Raw genomic sequence first — 24,863 nt, forward strand, 5'->3', positions numbered from 1 at the left:
TTGAAGAGGAATACTCGGTGGGACACTCCTTCCACTACCATTTTGATTCAGTTGCTTCGTATTGTTATTCTGTGTGTTCAATTCTAATTTCAAACTTGGTTTCAGTAAAATGGAGCTGCTCAGTGGCAGTATAGTGACTCAGCATGTTATTAAATGTTTTTATTTCTCATTCATAAAAAAGGCAGAACGAGGGCGGAACAAGGCAGATAGAGCCTGCTAGTTGGTCAGTCAGGGACCAACCAGAAGGCTAACAATAGTACAGGGGCTAATACAAATTTTGGTACCACCCAAGGTGACCGTAATTTTTTGGGATTTTCTTCTTCGTACATGTCTCTAGTTTATATTTTGGTATGATAACCCTTTCTGAGAAGTAGCTTAATTGATGTTATCACCCGCTAGAGTCGGTGTCCCATTAACTTTTCTATACAGGGGAAAAAAAGCTAAAAATGAATCTGCTTTAAGTAGCATACTATGAGGGGTCAAACTAGGGGTTTTTCATGATTCTGGATCCATTGCAAGCATCTGTTTTGCACAAAAAACATTCCTTGGTCTAAAACGCCCCCCTCAAACGTGTGACAAGTGATGACTCATCACCTTTCATCCCTTTTTCAAACCACTAAAGCGTTGTTTTTAGCGCAAGGAATGTTTTTTGTGCTAAACAGATGCTTGCAATGGATTCAGAATAATGAAAAAACCCTAGTTTGACCCCTCATATGCTACTTATAGCAGATTATTTTTTCCCTTTTTTTCCCTGTAGGCCTATAGTAAAGTTAATGGGACACCGACTCTAGCGGGTGATAACATCAATTAAGCTACTTCTCAGAAAGGGTTATCATACCAAAACGTAAACTAGAGACATTTAGGAAGACAAAAATGTGATGTCACCTTGGGTCACTCTAACCTAACGCGGACAGTTTAGTGTAGGCAGATGGGCAGGCGCGGTGAGTCTCTCTGCAAGTCTCCAGCCAATAGCATGTGTTCTCCTTAGAGTTCTCAAAGTCTGCCCAAACCCGACGGGTACCCGACCCGACCCGACTTTCGAGTAGGGTAGGGCCTGAAATATATGCTAATTGGTCGGGCCGGGCGGTCGTCGGGTGGCGCTGCTGGGGGACAGTTTTTTTCATTTTTTGTTTTCATTTTTTTTTTATAATTGCGACCGCCAGGGAGCAGTTTACTATGAAAACCTCCACCGGCCGTCCGTCCGTCGGTCGGTCACACGTCACACGTCACACCTTTGCCCTGCTCATATCTCCGCATCAGTATATAGGGCTTGTTTGTTTATTGTATGACATCACGCCACATCATCAGCTGTGGACTCTGTGATGTCATCGTATCGCATCAGTATATAGGGCTTGTTTGTTTATTGTATGACATCACGCCACATCATCAGCTGTGGACTCTGTGATGTCATCGTATCTCCATATATGGCCATCTCCGTATATGGAGATATAAGTCGTCCATGCCCAAGTATGGGCTGGTGAGGTCAGACTTTGTGTGATGCGTAGGTTATCTCCATATATGGAGATTCAACATTCCAGGCAATGCTCTCTTCCCTGGTGAGAATTGCCCCTTTATATAGGGCTTGTTTGTGTATTGTATGACATCACGCCACATCATCAGCTGTGGACTCTGTGATGTCATCGTATCTCCATATATGGCCATCTCCGTATATGGAGATATAAGTCGTCCATGCCCAAGTATGGGCTGGTGAGGTCAGACTTTGTGTGATGCGTAGGTTATCTCCATATATGGAGATTCAACATTCCAGGTGTAACTATGGCTACCCGTATGACGTGAGAGGTGGAGGTTGTGATATTTGTGGAGATCCCGATTAGGGAGTCTTACTGGTAATAATTATTTTCTGTCAATCTGTCTGTGTGTATTAATGTATTAATTATGAACAGCAGACCGTGCTGTCTGTGTTGTGTGGTGCTGCCTTGACAGGCTCGGATTCTAACAAATGATTGGGTTTTTATAATGGAGCGAGAGAGACTAGCGCGCAGCGCTGCATCAGAGAGGGACATACACACTTACACAGTGGCAGAGAGGAATGTGAGAGATGATGCGCGATGTGTGGGCGACAGGTCAGTCAGAGTGTGAAAGGAGTCGGATACGGAGAGAAGATGGATGCGGAGACAATAAAGAAAAAACTTGTGAAAGGCGAATTTAGTCTGTCTACGAAGGAGGGAGGGAAGGCTAAAGCATGGCAGAGTTTCAAAGTGGTTGTAGACTCTCAAGGCAAGGCGTTGGACTTTGTCCAGTGTTTAAAATGCAAAACGGTGCTTAGCTACAACAGCAAGACGACATGCACGTCGTCCATGAATCGTCACATGGAGCATTCGTGTCCCGCAACACAAGGCCCTAAACCCTCCACATCAGGGCAGCCGTCAATGGAAGCATTTGTTGAAAAGAGTGCTGATACTGTCCCACTCAAGACCAAGCAGGCTGTGACAAAAAGATGCGTCTCATTCTGTGCAAAGGACATCAGGCCATTTTATTTTGTGGAAGGAAAAGGCTTCGAGGAATTAATTAGCCCAGGAGCTAATTAATGTCGGGGCCACGCACGGTAAAGTACCTGCCGCGTCCGTTCTTCCTTGCGCAAACACCATATCCACATACTGCAAGGCCATTGCTGAGGAGAAAAGATGAGCCCTGTTAGACAAGTTGAAAACTCATCTGAAAAACGGAGGCACGGTCGGCATGTCATCTGACATGTGGACAGATGATTTCCGGAAAGTTAGTTATCTAGCCATTACATGCCATTTTGTAACGGGAGAGTTCGCATTGATTGCAAAAAATCTGACCACGGCCATGTTCCCAGTGGATTAGAAAAAGACGGGGGACAACATCAAACGGGAGATAGTCAAGCTCCTGGTGACAAAGTTTGGACTGGACCCAATGTCTTTGAGCCAAATTGTTTGGGTGACTGACCAGGGATTGAATATGATCAAAGCCCTTCAGACCTACACCAGGCTTGACTGCCAGGATCATGTCCTCAATACAGTGCTCAAGCATGGCCTTGACAACGATGACGCACTTGCTGAGAATGCCCCTGACATCGCCGAAACACTGGCTGCAGCAAAAGCCCTAGTGAGGTAGGCTTTGTTTATACTGTTAAAATGTATATACCAAAATGATACAAAATGTGTCTATTGTACTTTTAGTCATGTTGTTTTTCTTCGCCTTTCTAGTGGCCTTCCTCAAGCTCTTTTGGGATGCGCAGCGAGAAATGGAGGGGGAAAAATATGTCACGCTGCATCTTGTCATCCTGTGGGCAGAAAGGCTGAAGCGTCACTGTGAGCCAAAGGTTCAAGACGCACCAGAGCAAGCCTTTGTGCGCCAGCGCCATGCGCAGTGGCTGGACAAGAAGCTGTACATTCACGATCTCCACAAGGCTGCAACATTTCTCCACCCCAAATTCAACCAGCTCCGCATGCTTTCTATCGAGGAAAGGGCACAGGTTCACCAGTACGTGAAGTCCCGTCTGGTGCTGCCTTGACAGGCTCGGATTCTAACAAATGATTGGGTTTTTATAATGGAGCGAGAGAGACTAGCGCGCAGCGCTGCATCAGAGAGGGACATACACACTTACACAGTGGCAGAGAGGAATGTGAGAGATGATGCGCGATGTGTGGGCGACAGGTCAGTCAGAGTGTGAAAGGAGTCGGATACGGAGAGAAGATGGATGCGGAGACAATAAAGAAAAAACTTGTGAAAGGCGAATTTAGTCTGTCTACGAAGGAGGGAGGGAAGGCTAAAGCATGGCAGAGTTTCAAAGTGGTTGTAGACTCTCAAGGCAAGGCGTTGGACTTTGTCCAGTGTTTAAAATGCAAAACGGTGCTTAGCTACAACAGCAAGACGACATGCACGTCGTCCATGAATCGTCACATGGAGCATTCGTGTCCCGCAACACAAGGCCCTAAACCCTCCACATCAGGGCAGCCGTCAATGGAAGCATTTGTTGAAAAGAGTGCTGATACTGTCCCACTCAAGACCAAGCAGGCTGTGACAAAAAGATGCGTCTCATTCTGTGCAAAGGACATCAGGCCATTTTATTTTGTGGAAGGAAAAGGCTTCGAGGAATTAATTAGCCCAGGAGCTAATTAATGTCGGGGCCACGCACGGTAAAGTACCTGCCGCGTCCGTTCTTCCTTGCGCAAACACCATATCCACATACTGCAAGGCCATTGCTGAGGAGAAAAGATGAGCCCTGTTAGACAAGTTGAAAACTCATCTGAAAAACGGAGGCACGGTCGGCATGTCATCTGACATGTGGACAGATGATTTCCGGAAAGTTAGTTATCTAGCCATTACATGCCATTTTGTAACGGGAGAGTTCGCATTGATTGCAAAAAATCTGACCACGGCCATGTTCCCAGTGGATTAGAAAAAGACGGGGGACAACATCAAACGGGAGATAGTCAAGCTCCTGGTGACAAAGTTTGGACTGGACCCAATGTCTTTGAGCCAAATTGTTTGGGTGACTGACCAGGGATTGAATATGATCAAAGCCCTTCAGACCTACACCAGGCTTGACTGCCAGGATCATGTCCTCAATACAGTGCTCAAGCATGGCCTTGACAACGATGACGCACTTGCTGAGAATGCCCCTGACATCGCCGAAACACTGGCTGCAGCAAAAGCCCTAGTGAGGTAGGCTTTGTTTATACTGTTAAAATGTATATACCAAAATGATACAAAATGTGTCTATTGTACTTTTAGTCATGTTGTTTTTCTTCGCCTTTCTAGTGGCCTTCCTCAAGCTCTTTTGGGATGCGCAGCGAGAAATGGAGGGGGAAAAATATGTCACGCTGCATCTTGTCATCCTGTGGGCAGAAAGGCTGAAGCGTCACTGTGAGCCAAAGGTTCAAGACGCACCAGAGCAAGCCTTTGTGCGCCAGCGCCATGCGCAGTGGCTGGACAAGAAGCTGTACATTCACGATCTCCACAAGGCTGCAACATTTCTCCACCCCAAATTCAACCAGCTCCGCATGCTTTCTATCGAGGAAAGGGCACAGGTTCACCAGTACGTGAAGTCCCGTCTGGCAGCGGCTGCTGCCGCAGCTCCATCACCAGAGGAGACGGCAGAAATGGGAGAAGAGGAGGGGAGCGATGATACGTTGGGTGCTGCTGCTGCTGCTGCAGATCCAACTGAGTCTGAGTTTGACGAGTGGGAGAACAGTTTTGGAGGAGAAGAAACTGAGGAGGATGAGGTGGAGAGCTATTTGCGTCAAAGGCCAACAACGTCAAAGCAGAGTGACGACAAGGATCTGTTGGGCTGGTGGAATGCAAACAGCTGGGTTTTTCCCAGGCTCGCTCAGTTTGCATGGCAGGTTCTGTGTATCCCGGCCAGCAGCAGTAGCAGCGAGAGGGTTTTCAGTGCGGCAGGCCGTACTATTGAAGAAAGGAGAACCCGTCTTGATCCAGACACCGTAGACGCACTGTTGTTCATCCACTGTGACAAGTAGCCAATAGGTCTGGTCAGTGGTCAAAAAGATCGGTGTGAAATTTGTGTGTGCAATGTGCATGTTTAAAATGTAGTCTAGACTCTTGAGTGTGCTTGTATAGTTGTCTGAATGCGTTTTTAACTTGTTACTTTGCACTGAGTCTGTGCTGCAGCTGATGTCACGCAACCATTGAAGTACACAATATAAATTACATTGTACAGGCACGCAGCATCACTTCCACTCTGCTATAATTTAAGCCACTGTCGCTACTTGTTTTCTCTGGTGCTCTAGGGTGTCGGGCTTATAGTTTACTCTAATTGGTCGGGTCGGGCGAGCGTCGGGTAGGCCCAGTTAGGGCCCAGTTAGGGCCGGGCCTTAATTTTCAGACCCGTTGAGAACTCTATCCAGATCTTGTTTTATTGTTGTTTGGGACACATTCAACACAATCCTGAGTTACTTTTTTGTGTTCAATCTGAGATCTGTTTGAGATATTTTAGTATTTCATATGATGTTTTGTAGCATGATATTGCATCATCTGATGCATCATATGATATGATGCTTTGTAGCATGCTGAAATACTAAAATATCTAAAAACACAGATTGAACACAACAAAACTACTCAGGATTGTGTTGATCGTGTCCCAAACAACAATTAAATAGATCTGGTTGTCCCAGAGGTGAAGTGGTCCTTAAAAGAAAGCAAATGTGGTGCATACAGTATTACTGATCAACAGATGATTGCTATTATATACAAGTAACAAAATAGGCTATTATTTACAGAATCTGGTTGAATAAAGGTGATCAATTATATTTCTGTATGAACCAATATTCCACATACATATTGTCACTTTACTCTTATCTTGGTTATATTTGGTCCAGAATGCATCTGTTTTTTTGTGCCTTTTTGTATATAATGTAGTGATGAAGAACAAACCAAGACAGTTGACTGACTGGTAACATGTATTTCTCCATGTTAAATAGTTTAATATGTGTTTACATACACATACTGTACTCTCAGTTAGAACAGAGCTATAAGACATTGTACAGTAATGACAACATAATGCTGATGAGGTTTATTCTACCAGTTAACCAGCCTGTCCCTTTAGAAACATCAACAGTCACAGCATACACTGAATATAACAATTAAAATGTGATTTGATATTTACAACTACTTGGCAGCTAGTGGCTCAGGAGTTGGAGTGGACAACTTATTGGGGGAAAATGTAAAGTGTTGAACTATATAAAGCTTGCTCAACTCAACAGAACCTTTTACGATGCAGATTCTAAACACCATTGATCACAATTTAGGCTTTTACGGTATTTCATGTGCCAAAGAAAAAGTCAAATTAACCATGTTTCAACACCCCAAAACCTAGTTGGTTATACAAATACATTTTATTTATATAATTTATCCCAGAATAGCAAGTGAAAGAATTGTACAGCTCCAAATCACCTTGGCCCAGAAGCCAGACTGGACACAAATTACATATAAAACATAAACACTGTTATTTTTGTAGAATCTTATACAGTATCATATTACGCTACGTAAATATACACATCTTTCTCCCCGAGATACAATATGTCACGGTGAAATATCCGCTTCCATCAGAACTGACTGAAAATAACTTTATACTTGATGTTTAACCACTTGAACCCCAGCATCCCTATTCTGGTGGAAGGTTAACCAAAAATAGCCGATCTACAAGATCTACAAGTGATCTTGTAAATCAGCTATTTTTGGTGAAGAGAGTTGGGGTAGATGAAAAAAAGAACATATCAAGTACAGTGCAAATCAGGTGTATTTTACTAAGCATAGAGGGTCTAAGTGGTTAAACTGAAGTGATTTTGATGAATTCCAAATATTATTGAATTATTCTGCGTCACCCCTGGACTGACATCACGCCACCCTAGATCAGTGGTTCTCAAACTTTTTTGGCTGCAGTCCCCCTTATACTGATGTCTGAAGCCGAGTCCCCCCTTCCCCTGAATACAACATTTTGCTTAGAAAAATGTACATCAAAAGTCCAGTTCACGTGCCAATATGTTCATGATAAAACAGCATAATGGCAAATAAACATTGCTTTCTATTCAATGACAGTTGTACCGGTCAAGGTATTGATGTAATTTGGTTTAACAATTTACAAATGACAATACATAATTTTCTCAAAGAAGACCACTGTAATTACATAAGAGACATCTAGTCACCCTTGTGAATGACGTGAATGAAAGGGCCCTATACAGTATCTTCGTCTTTTATATATAATATATTTTCAAAACATCTTGACATTCTTTGAAAATGTAAACACCATAACACGTGGGATTCCTTTATACTCCTTGAAAATCTTTTCAGATGGGGAACCTTTTTTTAAATATTTACATGAGCTGAACCTCCCTGATATTTTTGACTGATTATCCAGTCATTATGATAATGATGGTGGATCGACCAACACTCTGATATTGCAATCTTTCTTCTTTACCAGTGGTATATATATATATATATATATATATATATTCTTTTTTTTTTTTTTTTTTTTTAAGTGTAATTTAAGTTTGTTGTCTGCACTTACCTCCTTATAATTAGTCGTCTCCTTGAAATTATTCTTTTATTGTAGTGTTTACAATACCTTCACTGTAAAAAGTCGGACTGGAGTGAGTAAATTACACACATTAACTCATTGGCCGCCTCCCCCGATAGTCACGAGAAAATTCCAATGTCGCTCCCCGCCAGGCCCGATAGTCCCGAGAATTTGCTTTTATATAATGTAATGTTTAATTACATTATTCTGCAGCCCGTGAAAAAGTTTGAGCTTTCAGTCATATAACGAACCAAAGATATCACTCATCACAGTAAGTGTGTTTGAAAACAAGAGTGTAATAACGTATAAATCTCAATAGAAATGAATAAAACTCCCAATAAACCACAGTGAATGCATTTAGCGTGGCAGAGCGCAGCCCGCAGAGTGCAATCAGCGGCACACTGGCCACACGCATGTAAAGGGATGTGGGGCAGGGATGTGCAGAGAATATTTAGAGAGGCAGGGGCTGACATTTCTAAAGGGGCCTTTTGGTGGACAATTCTATTGAATGCAGCCCTCAGGGGCAGGGGCTCAAGCCCCCTTTGATGTCTATGTGTGTACATGCCTGGTGAAGGGGCTGGCAGAAGCGACAACGGAGCAGCTGGATCTGAGACCATTTTGCACAAATCAAACAAAATCCAGTAAAATGTTCACTTGGAAAGCCATGACCTGCCTCATTGGCCAACAACACACAGCTTCATCATAACCCCCAAAGTCTCGACAACAAAATATTATGTCCCAGGCAGCCAGACAACAACGAAGATCAGAAGATCAGATCAGCAGGAGCGTCACAAGGGAAAAGTGGGACGAGTCTGAGTTACTAGGGCCCAAGGTGGAAGGGGCTTCATTATTTTATACTTTTGCTATTGAAAAATAGCAGATCTACAAGCTTGCAGCGCGACACTCGGTGCCATGCTGTGAGCTTGTATATATCTATTTTTTAAATCCCCCTATGTAGAAAATTCATGGGGGGCCCGCAGTGAATCCTTGTACCCAGGGCCCAGCACCGACACCCAGTTGGAACAGATCCTCAGCCCACTACAAAGTGTACAAACACAACGTATAGAAAGCCTGGTGAGGCGAGGCCGAGGTTACAAACAACACAATCACCTACTGGACAAGATGCAGTCGGCCGGTCCAGTCACCACCAACCGATCTTCAAGCCCTGCTACGGGAGTGGAGAGGAGAAAATATCCCCCCCCCCCCCGGCGGAGTCCTCAATCAGGCGACCATTGTCTGAAGAAAAGCAACGTGTTGCGTCCATATAACTTCCATCGGTATGTAACAAAACTGGTGAAAATAGCAGATCTGCAAGCACACAACGCCTCGCATCCAAGCGCGACCATGGAGCCTGATGGAGGAGTTGTTCTAGGTGTATTATATTCCAGTTATCAGGAAAGGGTCGCGTCCAAACTCCCAGCGGTGGAACAAAAAAAAAGGAGTGAAAATAGCAGATCTACAACGCGTCGCGACAGTGGAATCCAACAGGGAAGAAACGAAAACACGGCGATCGTCATTGTCAGTAAGTTACTGTTGTTTCCATCCTCCTAACCTAAACTAACTGTAACAGTTAGTTTAAATAGGCTAGAAGACTCTTCCTGCTCACTTGGCTGATATGCTCCTGCGTGCGTCCCTATGGCGTGCACGCGCAATCGCGCATGTGCGCGTGTTTGAGGCGTGCCGCGCAACAAGTCCTTGCAGCCTGAAGCCGTGAAGGAAGGAAACGAGCTCGCGCCTGAGGCAATATCACCACTGGGCGTATGTGATCGCTGCAGTCTGTTCCGCTCTAAAGCCCGCCTACTGTATCCGGTTATGTAACACTCACATGCATGCAAGACACGTTTCCGCATCCGGTATAGACCCAGGCCGGATCACCAACAAGCAGAGTAACTTGATTGCTATCAGTTCTCTACCAAGCCACCGAGGCAAGCCAGTAGTTTGCGCACATCAAGAGAGCTGCTCTCATGCTCTGTCAGAGCATGAGAGCGATTCAATTCAAAGGAACGTTATTGGCATGAGAAAACATAGGCTACGTTTACATCGCCAAAGCAAGTGCCACAAATACATAAAAACAGTTGAATATGGGGAACATATTTACAGTTATACACATAGGCCTTGCCTTATATAAAGTTATACGTTATAAGTGTGTGTGTGTGTGTGTGTGTGTGTGTGTGTGTGTGTGTGTGTGTGTGTGTGTGTGTGTGTGTGTGTGTGTGTGTGAAAATGTGATCTGTGCAAAATAAAACACTTGAATGCTGAATAAAAGGTAAAAAGCTTATTTATATTTGTGTGAAGTCAGTATGACGCCCTAAGGGCAAGAGGTGACCTATTACAGCCCTATTACACTATTCCAGTTATTGCCCTATTACACAATTACACTTATTACACTAGTAAACTTATCTGATAAGTGCCTGACGCCATAAATACAAATATCAACTGAATTATCCACTTGAAAAGCGATCGATCACAAAAAGGTCAATATCTCCAGTTTTATCAATTAGAGCTGGATTTTGGTCAAAAATGGCTATTTTGAGATGGCTGCAACTATAGAAAAAAAAGCTTTTTATTTTATTTTTTTATTTTTTGGTGAGACTAGAGGTTGTCTTCTTTCTTTTCAGGTACTGTAAGACATTGTCGAAAAAACACAGAATTTAGGAAAAATGTCAATATAAAAAAATATATATAAATTTTTTTGTTAAACAAAATGGCAGGAGAGCCATACAGTCAATGTTAAAATGGCGGCCAATGTGTTAAAGAGGACTATGTGCAGTTTACAATTAAATAGAGCTGAATTAAACTATTAATGTACTGTATTTTACTCAATTGTCTTTGAATAAAATCTGGTGGTTATCATTGAGTTGAATGCAATAGTATTTTTGAGTAATTTCAATGCAGAAATAATGTAGGTTTTACTCAGGGAGAAGCAGATTTATTCATACATTTTAATGAATTATTAATTGCATTTTACACAATTTGTTTGAATAAAATCAGCTCTCAATTATTGAGTAGAATTTAGTTAAATCTGTCACTTATGTCATAGATGCCAAAAATGGGTAGAATTTACTCACTGGATGTCTTAGATGTTAATCACCTTTTGTTAGTGAACACCAAATCTGACCCATAGTTACCCAGCATGCAACTGTGGACCTATACAGATATTTTACAGACATTTCTATTCTTAAAGTTGTACCATGTAACTTTTTTTATAAAACAAATCTTAAAATGGTCCTAGCTGTTAAATCGCTAAAGTTTTAGAACCCCCACTCCGTTATTTTCAGCTTCTAAAGCCTTCTCTTTATATGTTTTCTATGATCCCTGCCCGGGACCGGTTTTCGCGGAAAAATTGCGTCATCACACTACCGGCCAATCACAGCGAGGGTTATACACTGCCGGCCAATCACAGCGCAGAACATACACTGCCGGGCTCTCTGGTGGGCTTAGGAAACACGCCTTCAGGAAGTACACTGCAGTGTTTACACTGGAGGAGTCTAGCATGTAACTCTCCAACCGCTGCTCGTAGAAGGACACGGGAGACCTCATTGAAAGCGTCTCGGCGAGGCGAGGCGGACGCGGTGGTCTGACGGCCCGGTCCGCGAGCGAAAAACGGACGAAAAAAGCAAACGCGACCGCGGTTTGCTATACTGCTACAGACCACCAGTTGAGCAACTTACACAGTATAGCTTTAACTATATTAAGATTAGTTAGAGAAAACAACATTGTATTGTAGATGATCGCCATGGATGTAGCCCAGGAAACCATGACTTAGGATGGCCCAGACTGACAACTACAAACAGGGGTGCTGTTGTATTAGCTACAACTCTATATTTAAAAAGTGGAGCAATACTGAGAAGATTAGCATGGTGCATCACGCTAATCTTCTCTGCGTAATTCCATTTTTTTACCATACTTTAATGACTAGGTCAGATCTACTCAAGGTTTTTTTTTCCTTTTTGAGTAGATTAAACATAAAAAATAGCAGCAAAGTGACATCAGTAAAATTCAATAGGTTTAAAGTGTATGTGATAATAAGTAAATATGGATTCATTTCACTCAGATAATTAGTAAATGTAAATCAATCCAATCACAAAATGAGTTAAAAGTAATCAATTTCAAATGGTTAGTAAAGAGTAATCAAAATTCAAGTAAATAATAAATAAATGTAAATCAATCACATAATGAGCAAAATGATCAATTTAAACCACATAATTAGTAAAAAATAATCAATTTCAAACAAATAATTTATAAATCTGAAACAATATCCACCAAATGTCTAATAAATGTAACTCCTTTTCATTAAATTCTAATCAATTAAATTGCGTGACACAAGTAATTTAGTCCGAATGTTTAGTGTTGTAGTTGCTTCATTATGTTTTTAACGAGAGTGTGGATTTTAATCATCCTCATCACTGTCTTTTCTGTAACATTTTAAATTCAACCCATTTAGACCTGGAACCAGAGGTGCCGAGTTTTGTCCACGCCACTAGGGGCTGAACCCATATCGAGCGCATACACTAATTATAACAATTAAAATGTGATTTTATCCTACAGTATGTTTTGTAGAATGTGATGTTTTGTGTGGACTCCAGTACGATTAGCTGTTGTTATGCACATGGGGATCCTAATAAACTCTATTTGGTATTTTTCAATGAAGTAGTATCTTAATTCCTAACCCTGGAGAGGAGGATGTGAGAATGCTGCTGTGTTCACTATCCTCCAGACTGGAAAATAGTTGACAACAAACCAAAAACAAAAAGAATACATAAATGTCACATACAAAGTAGTTCCGTGCCTACTCCGTTTTGGTGATCAGACTTCTCATGTGTCAACAGTGTTTTGGTGTCCAATATCCCCAGCACACCAAGTGCCCAGACTGCCCACTATGCCCTGCTCTATTCATGTGTTTGTTAAAGGTGCTCTAATCTTCAGATTGAATCAGTATTTAGCCCTCCATATTAGCCCATATGTTCAATAACCTGACTGTCTTTCAGTGTCGTTTTCAAAAGTCTGAGTCAACCACCCTTCAACTAACCTGACTTGCGCCAGATGGTGGCAGTAGTGCGTACCGCCCTACTTTATCTTCATCTGAGATCTCTCTGGGAGAGTTGATCACACTCGTAAAGCCCCGGGCCGGACCAATCAGCGGCAGCTACGGGCGGGCTCTGAGCGGCTCTGAACCAATAGAGTCTGATTGCAGACCACGTGGAAACCCAGGAGGCGGATGAGTGGTTGGAGTTGGCACTCCCAGACTGTGATAGAGAGACGGCCCCATCCAATCACCTGCTAAAGAATTTGAAAAAATGGCCCGCCCCTTACATCGAGTCTGCCCGAACGATCCCAGATGATGGTAAGCAGAGCGGTATGCAGCCAGGCATACGCACTGCTGCCATTATCTGGCGCAGTCAGGTTAACCCTCAACTGGTGCTTGTTTCATTCAGTCATTTGGTTGAAGTTGCTAACAGAGGCCACTAGATGCCACTAAATACTAATTTGTGAATACAACATGCTGCTAGGTATGTTGTAGTGACCTTATATGAATTAAATCATAAGGCTTGTTGTTTGGTTGTTTGATTTAATAGTTTGTCATTTTGCCACAGTATAGACTACACATTTTAAATTCCTCCAATCTGAGTCAGACTCTTTCTGCTGAAAAATAAAAACCAGTGAAAGTCCCTCAGTTAGTTTGGCCCAGGTGGCTCCAACATTATAAGTTTCCGTGGGAGTGAAAGTATAAAAATCATCAAACACAGGTCTTTACAAAAGTATACAGTACATAGGAGAATCACATAAATAAGTAACATGGTCGGTTATTAAAAGCTACCTTTATTTTTTTATATATATATTTTTTTTACAACAAGGGTTCATATTTTAGATTGTAATTAGAGAAAATAATAGATGAGTGTTAAAATGTTTTCATTTACTGCTTTCTATCGTTTTAACCTTTAATAGCAATTTTGATTTCAGTGGTTGGGGGCATGCGTTCAATTGGCTAAATATGTTGTTTTAGACATAATAAGCCCATTCCCAAGATGCAATCTTTCATATTGGTGTGACTTATTGGAGCTATTAGTGTTATTGTAAGTAATAAAGAATATGTAGGCTCATTTTGTCTAAAAAGACATATTTAGCCACTTGCACGCATGCCCCCATCCACTTTGCTCTAATTACAATCTAAAATATATGAACCCTTGTTGTAAAAAAACTAAAAAACAAAGTTGTCCTTGAAGGAAACATATTTAGGTTTTTACCAAATGTTTTTGTTTTCATTGTGTTTTTGTCGCTTTGTCTTGTAATTGTGAATTCCTTAGGCCTACTAACAACTATTTTGTAACCAATAGTTCAACCAGTCTTAAAGACATAGGCCTATTCTATCAAACCACAATCATTTCAGATTCAGGTCAAGTAAATAACATTCTAATTTTCAATATTGTAAAGACACAAAGGAACATTTTTTTTTTCTGGTTATCATATTTCTTATCCAAATTTCACACTGACTTCCAGCGTACATCTACAGTATCACATAGCAGGCAGTGACATCAGAGTGAGTCAGGGAGGAGCCTTACAGATCAGACTAGAAACATGTGAAAGAATCATTCCTTAAAGGGATATTCCACTTTCAAAAAAACTTTTTGTAATTGTATGGTCTAATCAGGCTTGTATGAACACCCTGAACAGTTTTTCATCTTCTTCATTCAGTATTTAGATATTTGATGTAAATGTTATCCTGCCCTCCAGGCTCAGGGCCTCTCCCCACACACACTCATTGTAACTTCAAACTCCATTTTAACCATGATAGATTCATTAAAAACACCCATTATTTTTTATGGTGACCCATACTACCCTCCTAATACGTGAGCAGGCCGTGTTTTTTCCATAACATTTTTCATGTATTTTTTATAATTATTTGGGAAAATGGAAAAGATTAAATACAATACAAATATATAAAAAATAAATGAAAAACGTTATGGAAAAAACACGGCCTGCTCACGTATTAGGAGGGTAGTATGAGTCACCAGAAAAAATAATGGGTGTTTTTAATGAATCTATCATGGTTAAAATGGAGTTTGAAGTTACAATGTGTGTGTGTGGGGAGAGGCCCTGAGCCTGGAGGGCAGGATAACATTTACATCAAATATCTAAATACTGAATGAAGAAAATTAAAAACTGTTCAGGGTGTTCATACAAGCCTGATTAGACCATACAATTACAAAAAGTTTTTTGAAAGTGGAATATTCCTTTAAGTCAACAGGCTGAAGTGGTAGACCTAGCGGACAAAACCCAGACCTTTGACAGGCAATAATCGATAGAGATGGCGACCGGGTGAGTGAAAAACCTTATGTTTTTCCAAGTAGACTTCCCTTTATGAAACAGCATCACTTTTGATTGATATACTGAATACTTTATCAACAGTTTGCAAAAACTGCAGCAGTAGAATTATACAGCAGTGATAAAGGGATAACACAAAAAGCCCTGAGGGCTTGTTTCTATTGTTGTCCTGTGTGTTGAAGAATCACTTGCCTTTGAAATGCTGCCATATAGTACCAACGTATCAATATAATAATAAACAATAATAATTTGGTCCCTACTCCCTAAACACACACTCTCCCATTTTTTATTGTATTTTATTTTGTATTTATTCAGCCCCAGCGGTTCTTGTATTCTTGTATTTTCTTTTGCTGAGGTTAAGTTTAGGAATAAGGTTAGGTTTAAGCGCTGCTCGTGTGACTGTCGGTCTGAGCAAGTGGAGGAGCAGTGTTCTTACAACTTTGTGAAGGAAGGAATCAAACTGCATGATTTATTACTTAGGATCACTTCGATGAAGATGCAGTCCTCAACAACTCTCCTCTTCGCTCTGCTCTCCCTTCTCCCCCTGGTCCGAGCAGAGGTGGTGGACTCCCAGGTATAGTGTTTGCAGATTATTTCCAATATTACATGATTTCGTAGATGAAAAGTGAGTCACTGACGAAAACTGAATAAACACTACATAAAAAAGTAAAACATCTGAGAAAAAAAATCCGAAGTAGAAGTAGTAAAGTAGATTAAAATGTCAGGGAGGGACTACAGAGATCCAGTAGAACAAAAGACAAGTACATTTACTTTTTGTTGTGCTCTGGCAACCAAGTGTAAAATCAGGCATTACGACACCATCAAAGCACCGCTACAATACATTTAGGTCAACAATAAATAAAAGTTCAAATTTGGAGTTACAAGGTTTCTGCCTGATAGCAACGATATATGATTTTATTGTATTATGTAACACTTAATACATATTTTGTATAATTAGTACATAATATCCTTAAAAGATTAGTTCAAATATATCTACTGTATATATTATATATATGTACTATAATTTGAGTCCCAGAGGGTTTTTAGCCAATTATTTTAGCCTTTTTTCGCCCCAATTTAGTCGTTATACCAATTGATTCCTCCCCACACACATTTCTGTGTTAATAACCCATTTTGTGGGTCAAATTATTTTGACCCACACAAATGGGTTACTAATTTGACCAATATACTGTATGGTCAAATAAGGGTTAAAGAATAACCTGCAACAAAGAGCAATGTGTATACATTTATAAATGTGCTAGTTCATTAGCATGGCTAATCATCATTACACATTACACCTGGTGGAGATTACTGCTCTGAGTCTGTCCTGGGAAACTGAAGACAATCCAGGGCAGGATCTCAGATCTTCACATGAGGGTGGCTGCCCATTCTTGGCTGACCAGAGCAGGGCTGAATAAAATAAATCAAAGAGACAAAAAACCTGAACTGCATAACATGAAAGGTATTACAGTCTGATACAATGCCATTATAACATCTTATTCTGCCAGATGTTGTTATTTATTATTGGGTTTTGTGCCAGCAAAAGCACCTTACCTTTGCGATGATATAGACAAAGGTGTATTCTTTTTTTTTTTGAAATGTTCTCTTAAAGAGTGTGCCGTGGCTCTACCAGCAGTAGGGGGCAGCCTCATGCAAGAATTAATGTGAAAATGGTCTCAGCTCGACGCTTGCTTGTCAAGGCTGTTCAAGGCTGATGAGTCGCTACAGAGCAATAGATCCAGAGAAAAACACATGGAACAGTGTTGTGACTCCATTGATGTTAACGTCCAGTTGGATTTTAAGAGTACTTTTATGGGAGCTGTTTCAACGGTAGACACCCGCGCGACACCTCAACAGGTTACAGACATCAAACCAAGGTACAAAAGAACGAGCCAAAGAACGTACAATTGGCATTATCGGGCCGTCAAAAATGGGGCGAACGGGAACGTTCAAAGCAGTATAAGAGTTAATGTTGCATAAGGTTTCGCTTAAATTAAGTGTGTATTTGTAATTAACATTCAACCTTTTCAGATTGACATGGATATTACAGTATTTTAGCTTAACATTTCAACAAAACATAAAATAAAAGTTACATTCTCACAATGGTGTTCATATCAAATGGCAGCATCCAGTATACAATCAGAATGTGGAATAAAAATTAGAATACATTCTCTTGACCAAAGGAAAATAATACACAGTAGCCTACTGCAATTTTCTGTACTTTTACTTCTACTCTACTATATCTCAGAGGCAAATGTTATACTTTTACTTCACTACAATTATTTGAAAACTTTAGTTACTTTGTAGACTTTGATTATTATTACAAAACATACATGAAACCCTTCAGCTCTGTATACATTGGCCATTTGAAAATAAATGATCTACAAGCTCACAATGTATTTATTTTTTACTTTTTTTCCAAAATAATTTCTAAGTTGCACTATTGATAACTCAAGTAAAAAATGTGTGTAGCCTACTTTATCCACCACTGCCAGGAATACCAGCAATCCAGCACAGTACAATACAAACAGTAGCCACTTAGCTGCCAAGTTATAAATCATTTGGAACTCACCAGGGGCATCAATTGGGTATGGCAGGGGTATGCAGCTGCCATACCCTGGGTCCAGGGGGGGAATATATAAGCTACTTTTAAATATAAATCCATGAATGTCTCTTTGTCTATTTGTCTATCTATCTCTTTGTCTAATAAAGCCAGCAGTGCACACCTCGTGGCACACACTGCTTGCGCACAAGTAGGCCATGTGTGGCCTGCTTGTACGTGAGGCGCAAGTTGGCACATCGACAGAGTTCAGTTCTAGTTATTATTATTATTCTTTTTCCAAAATATTTATTACAAATAAATGAAAAAAGGAAATAATATCAGTCACCAGAACCAGGGACGAGTGATTTAGATTAATCTATCATGGTTAAAATTTTGTTTGGTGTTACAATGGGTTTGTATAGGAAGGGGGCATGTCTGATGAATGACTATTACATCTAAATACTGAATCAAGCAACGGTTACACATCGGCACTCCAAAACATTGCTATTCTGACCACCTAAACCTAACCTTAAACCTAACCTCAGTAAAACGAGCGCTGGTGAATGCTAACCTGGTGAAACGCTAACCTGCCGATGCTGGTGAATGCTAACCTGGTTTCAGAATGGTAACCCGCCCCCTCAAGCAACTTAAAAACTGTCCCAGGTGAGAAGTCTGATTAGACGATAACATTATTATTATTATTTAAGTGAAATATCCCTTTATAAATTTGTGTACTATGCACAGAACTGGATGGAGCTCTGTCATCATTAAGTATTTGTCTCATCAGCAAGATCTGCACAGTGATGGTGAAGAAAGAACTTGCGAACAACAACCATTTTGCCATATGAAATTAAATGATTTATTTATTTATTCATTAATTCTGGTAAAATTATTTTAGTTGATTATTATTATTCTGGATAGATATTTTGTATGTCCGTGACAAAAACACAGTGATGACCCCTTAGCTCTGATCATGAGTAGAAAAAAGTGGATGTGAATCCTGTTTCCATTTCATCTTTACAGTCGCGCAAATCTATCCTAATATAAATCAAAATCATCTACACATATATAGCTTGCTGCTTAGCAGGATTGGAAATTCAATGTAAAGATATTTGATTTGAACTGATGTGACAATAAAGATGATTCTGATTGTGATTCAGGTATGAGTTTTCTACTCTGTACAACCGCAAGCATCGCATCCCGACCTACTCTGCATACATCTACGACTTCAAGCAAAAAGAGGCAACTAGGCCTGAGGTCCCAAAATGGTTTGTCGAGCCTCAGGTTGGTACTTAAAATGGATGATATGTATGAGTTAACGTCTATCTCAGCGGTCATTATCGAGAAATAAACATCCCTACAGGATGATGCCACCGACTCGAATCGGAGGGGATCATCATCGCGAATGGATGTTTATTTCTCTACGAAAACTAAACTAAGTACTTCCTTGCTTCAGTAGTGAAGTAGTGAGTAGTCTTTTACTGCATCGTCTCCTCGCTTCAAATGTTTTCAAAAACATTCTTGTGAGCAACGTTTCGTTGTAAATGACATTGTGTGTTTATTTACATGGCTGTCATACAGTTTACAATTCATACAGTGCAGCAGGTGCTCTGAGCCTTTGATTAGGCAGCGGTCTGTTATAGAGCACAGCGGTCTGTTATCAAGAAATAACACACCGCTGTTCAGTGATTGACCAATCAGATTGACCAATCAGAATCAAACATTCAATCAAGCCGTGATATAATCATAAAACTCACTATACAGTACATTGCATAAAATACATGTAATGTATGGAATATCAGCCATACCAGGGCTAGATACACAGACTGTATACACAAGTTTCCAACGTCCAATCGTGCATTGCGCAGAAGGTGTGCGGCAGTTCCGGTGCCGCAGCCGAGAGTGATCTACAAGCTCTCAACGGTTGCATATGCGACGCGACGTGAGCTTGTATGTCTGCTGTTCTCCGGATGTCCCCACACATAATTCTACATAGGTGGATAGGTATTTTGTTTTCCGTTATTGGTTCAAAAGGTCTTTTAAAGAACAACTTTGGTTCTTTTACAAGAAGGGTTCATATTTTGATTGTAGAGAAAAGAAAATATGGGTGTTAGAATGTTTGAATTTACTTTGTTTTAGCGATTTTACTATTTTGATTTCAATGGGTGGGGGCATGCGTGCAAGTGCCTAAATGTATTTTTAGACACAATAATCCGGCAATTTCTTTGTTACTATTTACAACAACAGTAGTCACATCTGCCCATGAAAGATTGCAGTGCATCTTGGGAATAGGCTTATTGTGTCTTTAACAAGACATACAGTATTTAGCCACTTGCATGCATGCCCCCAACCTGGGGCATGCATGCAAATCAAAGTCATTCAAATCACTAAAACGAAAGAAAGAAGTAAACTAAAACATTTTAACACTCTTCTTTTCTCTAATGATTACTTAAAATATGAACCCTGGTTGTAAAACAACAAAGTTGTCCTTTAAAGTTTAATAAAGAATAAATTGCATCAACACATCTAAAAATAAGACTAAAATGTTAGGGAGGGACTAGTGGAGAAGAGATCCAGTAAAACTAAAAGAAGTCATTTAATGTTTGGTTGCACTTGTGCGTTGCGCTCTGAAAATCTTGTTTACTGTTGTTCTGATGTCATCACACTACAAAGTGCGGATTTCAAGTGTGATGACGTCACTGGGCCGCGACAAGTGCTGTCCCATTTCGTAGACCGCATTTAACCTACCCTTGGAATGTGCACAATGTTATCCTCGTTTTGAAGCATACACCAATGGTCACTTCAAGCACTCCGTTGGATAGTGGAGTCCCAAAATGCAACAAGCCCCCACGATTCAACCCGAATCAAAACGGAAACGACGAGTGTCCATCGCTTCAAACGTTTAGCACTAAAAGAGCTCTATAAATTATTTTTTCGTGCACAGAATTTTTAGAAATGTTTTAAGATATTTTAGGATAGTATTTAGTTGTTTTGTGTGTTTAATTGATCTGTTCTCTTGATCTGTTCTCGGCTTGGAGCATTGCATGTCCCGTTGCCCCGCCTCCTCCGTTGCTCTGTGGAACGGACGAGATGAGATACATGACTGTCTGATATGAGATGATTTGTTTGTTGTGGCTATAATTAACAGGCAATCCGTTGCATATTGTTTTCTTATGATTAGATATGAAATAAACTGCCTCTATACTAGTAAGATTACCTAATCGGGAGATAAGCGACTGTCAGGTCGCAGCGTGAGTTTAGAGTAAAAAAAAGTGTTTGAAAAAATCTGCCTGATGGTGGCGCTATATGGGACAGATCCAGTTGATGGCATGAGTGTAGACATATTGTATACCGATTTGTTTGATTTTAGGGCAAAATCTGTAGAAGTGTCCAAAAATGTATTTGAAAAAAATTGGCCTGATGTTGGCGCTATATGGGACAGATGTTGATTACATGAGCGTAGACATACCGGTACTGTGTGCCGATTTGTGTGATTTTAGAGCAAAATTTGTAGGAGCAGTGTCCACAAATGTGTTTTGCAAGAATCAGCCTGATGGTGGCACTAGCAGGCCATGTGAGAATTGAGTGGAGGTTGTGGTTTGGCAGGCAAGGAGTGTGTGTGCAAAATTTGGCATGGATCGGGGCAACGGTTGCGGAGATATGAGAAGGGCAAAAGTGTGACGTGTGACTGACAGACTGACGGACTGACTGTTTGACTGACTGACAGGCGGTGGAGGTTTTGATAGTAACTGCACATTTAGCCTCCCAGCCAGCACGCCCACATGGGTCCCGCATGGGTATGAGTTGGGCTTCCCTACATGGGCCCCACCTGGGAATGTCCGCGGTTTCCACAAGGGTCCCTCGTGGGTTAGCCCACGTGGGCTCAACGTGGGTTCTACATGGGCCCTGGGTTGGCCCCACCTCGGCAAATTTATATGGGACCCAGGTGGGACCCACTTGGGCTAGCCCACGTGTGCTCAACGTGGGTTCTACATGGGCTCTGGGTGGGCCCCACCTTGGCAAATTTATATGGGACCCAGGTGGGAACCACTTGGGCTAGCCCACGTGGGTTCTATGTGGGAATGTCCGCGGTTTCCACAAGGGTCCCTCGTGGGTTAGCCCACGTGGGCTGAACGTGGGTTCTACATGGGCCCTGGGTTGGCCCCACCTCGGCAAATTTATATGGGACCCAGGTGGGACCCACTTGGGCTAGCCCACGTGTGCTCAACGTGGGTTCTACATGGGCTCTGGGTGGGCCCCACCTTGGCAAATTTATATGGGACCCAGGTGGGAACCACTTGGGCTAGCCCACGTGGGTTCTATGTGGGAATGTCCGCGGTTTCCACAAGGGTCCCTCGTGGGTTAGCCCACGTGGGCTCTGAGTGGGTTCTGCATGGGTCCTGGGTGGGCCACACCTTGGTAAATTTATATGGGACCCAGGTGGGAGCCACTTGGGCTAGCCCACGTAGGCTCTGGGTGGGTTCTGCATGGGTCCTGGGTGGGCCCCACCTTGGTAAATTTATATGGGACCCAGGTGGGAGCCGCTTGGGCTAGCCCACGTAGGCTCTGGGTGGGTTCTGCATGGGTCCTGGGTGGGCCCCACCTTGGTAAATTTATATGGGACCCAGGTGGGAGCCGCTTGGGCTAGCCCACGTAGGCTCTGGGTGGGTTCTGCATGTGTCCTGGGTGGGCCCCACCTTGGCAAATTTATATGGGACCCAGGTGGGAGCCGCTTGGGCTAGCCCACGTAGGCTCTGGGTGGGTTCTGCATGGGTCCTGGGTGGGCCCCACCTTGGCAAATTTATATGGGACCCAGGTGGGAGCCGCTTGGGCTAGCCCGCATGTGCTCTACATGGGTTATACATGGGCCCTGGGTGGGCCCCACCTTGGCAAATTTATTTAGGACTCAGGTGGGAACCACTTGGGCAAGCCCAAGTGGTCCCACCTAGGCAATTCTATGTCTGAACCATAGGGGATAAATGTGGGATCCAAGTGGGCTCAACCTTGCTCCTAGGCAAATGTAAGTAGTTTCTGACTGGGCCTTCGATGTGCGATGGTTCCTTTTGGTCCTAGACATCAACCATATTAATAATTGTAAACAGTAAACACATGAAATATTTTTGCAAGGATGAAAGTAGACAATATATTTTGACAAAGTTTATTAAACAAAAACTTTGTTAATACAAACACAATGTAAATAAAGAGCAGCAGTGTCAAGAGCATGCAGTGTCAAAAGGCACAAATAGCAAATGTACATAAAGAACAGCAGTGTCAGAGTAAATATACATATGGTATATGTACATATGGTATATACAAAGAAAACACTTAAAATCACTTAAAAAAATGTAAAAAGGAGGGGAAAAAACAGCTCCACAGACAAACACTGTGTGTGTGGGTGTTGCATGAGCCAAGAGCCAGAGAACACACATCAAATGTACATAAAGAGAAGCAGTGTCACAGCAAATATACATACTGTATATGTACATGTGGTATATAAAAAACACACTTTAAAATGGAAAAAGCTGCTCCACAGACTGCAAACAGAACAAAATGATGGATAAGAATTGTCCAAAAACAAACACTGTGCGTGTGGGTGTTTCTTTGAGCCAACCACAGGGCAGCATTGTGCTGCTGAGGGGAGAGAAAGAGAGACAGAGACTTGGTCTACTGGGGAGGTGCATCATCCAGCTGAGGACGCTGTACAGTCTGACCTCTGACTCTGTTCCCACCTCTATCGCGAGCACCAATGAACCACTTGGAGATGGCCTTTTCTGCAGCCTGGTGGTTGGTCTCTTGTGTGATAGGGTTTTTCTTAAGTCCCCCTAAAAGAAATGACAAGAAGACAACTGTTAGAATGATGGAATATGAAACCTTTTTGAGTGACATCAGTTCCAATTTTTTTTCACCCCGTTTCCTCTGCTGTATATTTTAATCAGGAACACTCATTTATTGCAACAATTGTAATACAGTTAAACTTGGCATTAAGGATGTTCCCTGAATGTTGTTCATGCTTGCTTGCTATGCAAAACCAGGGAACTTTAAGCAAAAACCCCCATAGGGTTACAATAGTAGTACAATAGCAATATTTTGACATGTTAGCTTGGGTGGATGCTGGGGTGGAGGAGGCAGCATATCCAAGATCAAAACCAAGGAGAGCTATAGTGAATGCAAGTCGTATTTAAAGGAGCCTCCCGTACAGAGCGAGAGCTCAGATTGGATTGTAATGGATTGTAATTGGATTGTAATGATCAGCAGATCTGTGAATGAGGAAAAGGAAAAGGATCTAACTGACAGCTGGTTACAGTTGAGGCGGGCGAGACTCACGTGTGAAGCATAAACTAACACCATTATTCATACTGTGGCATGCCTTAAAATTAAAACATTTAATTAAAGTGACATATAAAGTAAAGTTACACAAAGCAATTCAATACTCAAACATACCATATATGACATCATAAAGGCGCAGGTCTCTGAACTTCCTCTTGTCGTTACGTCCAAAAAGGTTGAACTGTTTTGCCAGATCATGTGACAGGAGGTACGACATCATTCGTCTGGTAGCATCATCCAGCGAAACACCTCCGATATCACCCACCATGGCAACCTGAGTGTATGGAAAAAGTCACAGGAAGGAAAAGCTGTAAGTGAACAGCAACAAGCAGTCAATCTATCTTATCACACTTTCACTGCTTGCTCCATTTCCCCCCACTAACATGTACCAATACAATACTAGCACATTTTCAAGTGAATAAGATTCAAACTTACAACTCCAGACAAGAACGCAGAGTCGCTCAGCTTCTCGTTCATGGAATCGACATCCGCAACGGTTTTCAGTGGGAAGTCTACTCCTGCAGGTGGTTCCAACAACGACACAGCCAGAGGAGGAGCCTGGTTCCTGAGCACCTGGTTCACTAACGCCGTCAGCCTTTTGAGATCCTCCTGCGTCTTCTCATACTGGATCAGGAGTTTTTCATACAA

The 24,863-nt window shown here is 41.7% G+C and overlaps 1 pseudogene across 1 annotated transcript in view; it reads right to left on the minus strand.

Annotated features, from left to right (window-relative positions):
• The window catches only part of LOC308283753 (class I histocompatibility antigen, F10 alpha chain-like), a 313,784-nt pseudogene that overhangs the window by 9,392 nt on the left and 279,529 nt on the right, over positions 1–24,863 (minus strand). The window lies entirely within an intron of this gene.

The sequence above is a fragment of the Nannobrachium achirus genome (genome assembly GCF_963921795.1).
Source record: "Nannobrachium achirus genome assembly, chromosome: 4".
NCBI lineage: Eukaryota > Metazoa > Chordata > Actinopteri > Myctophiformes > Myctophidae > Nannobrachium > Nannobrachium achirus.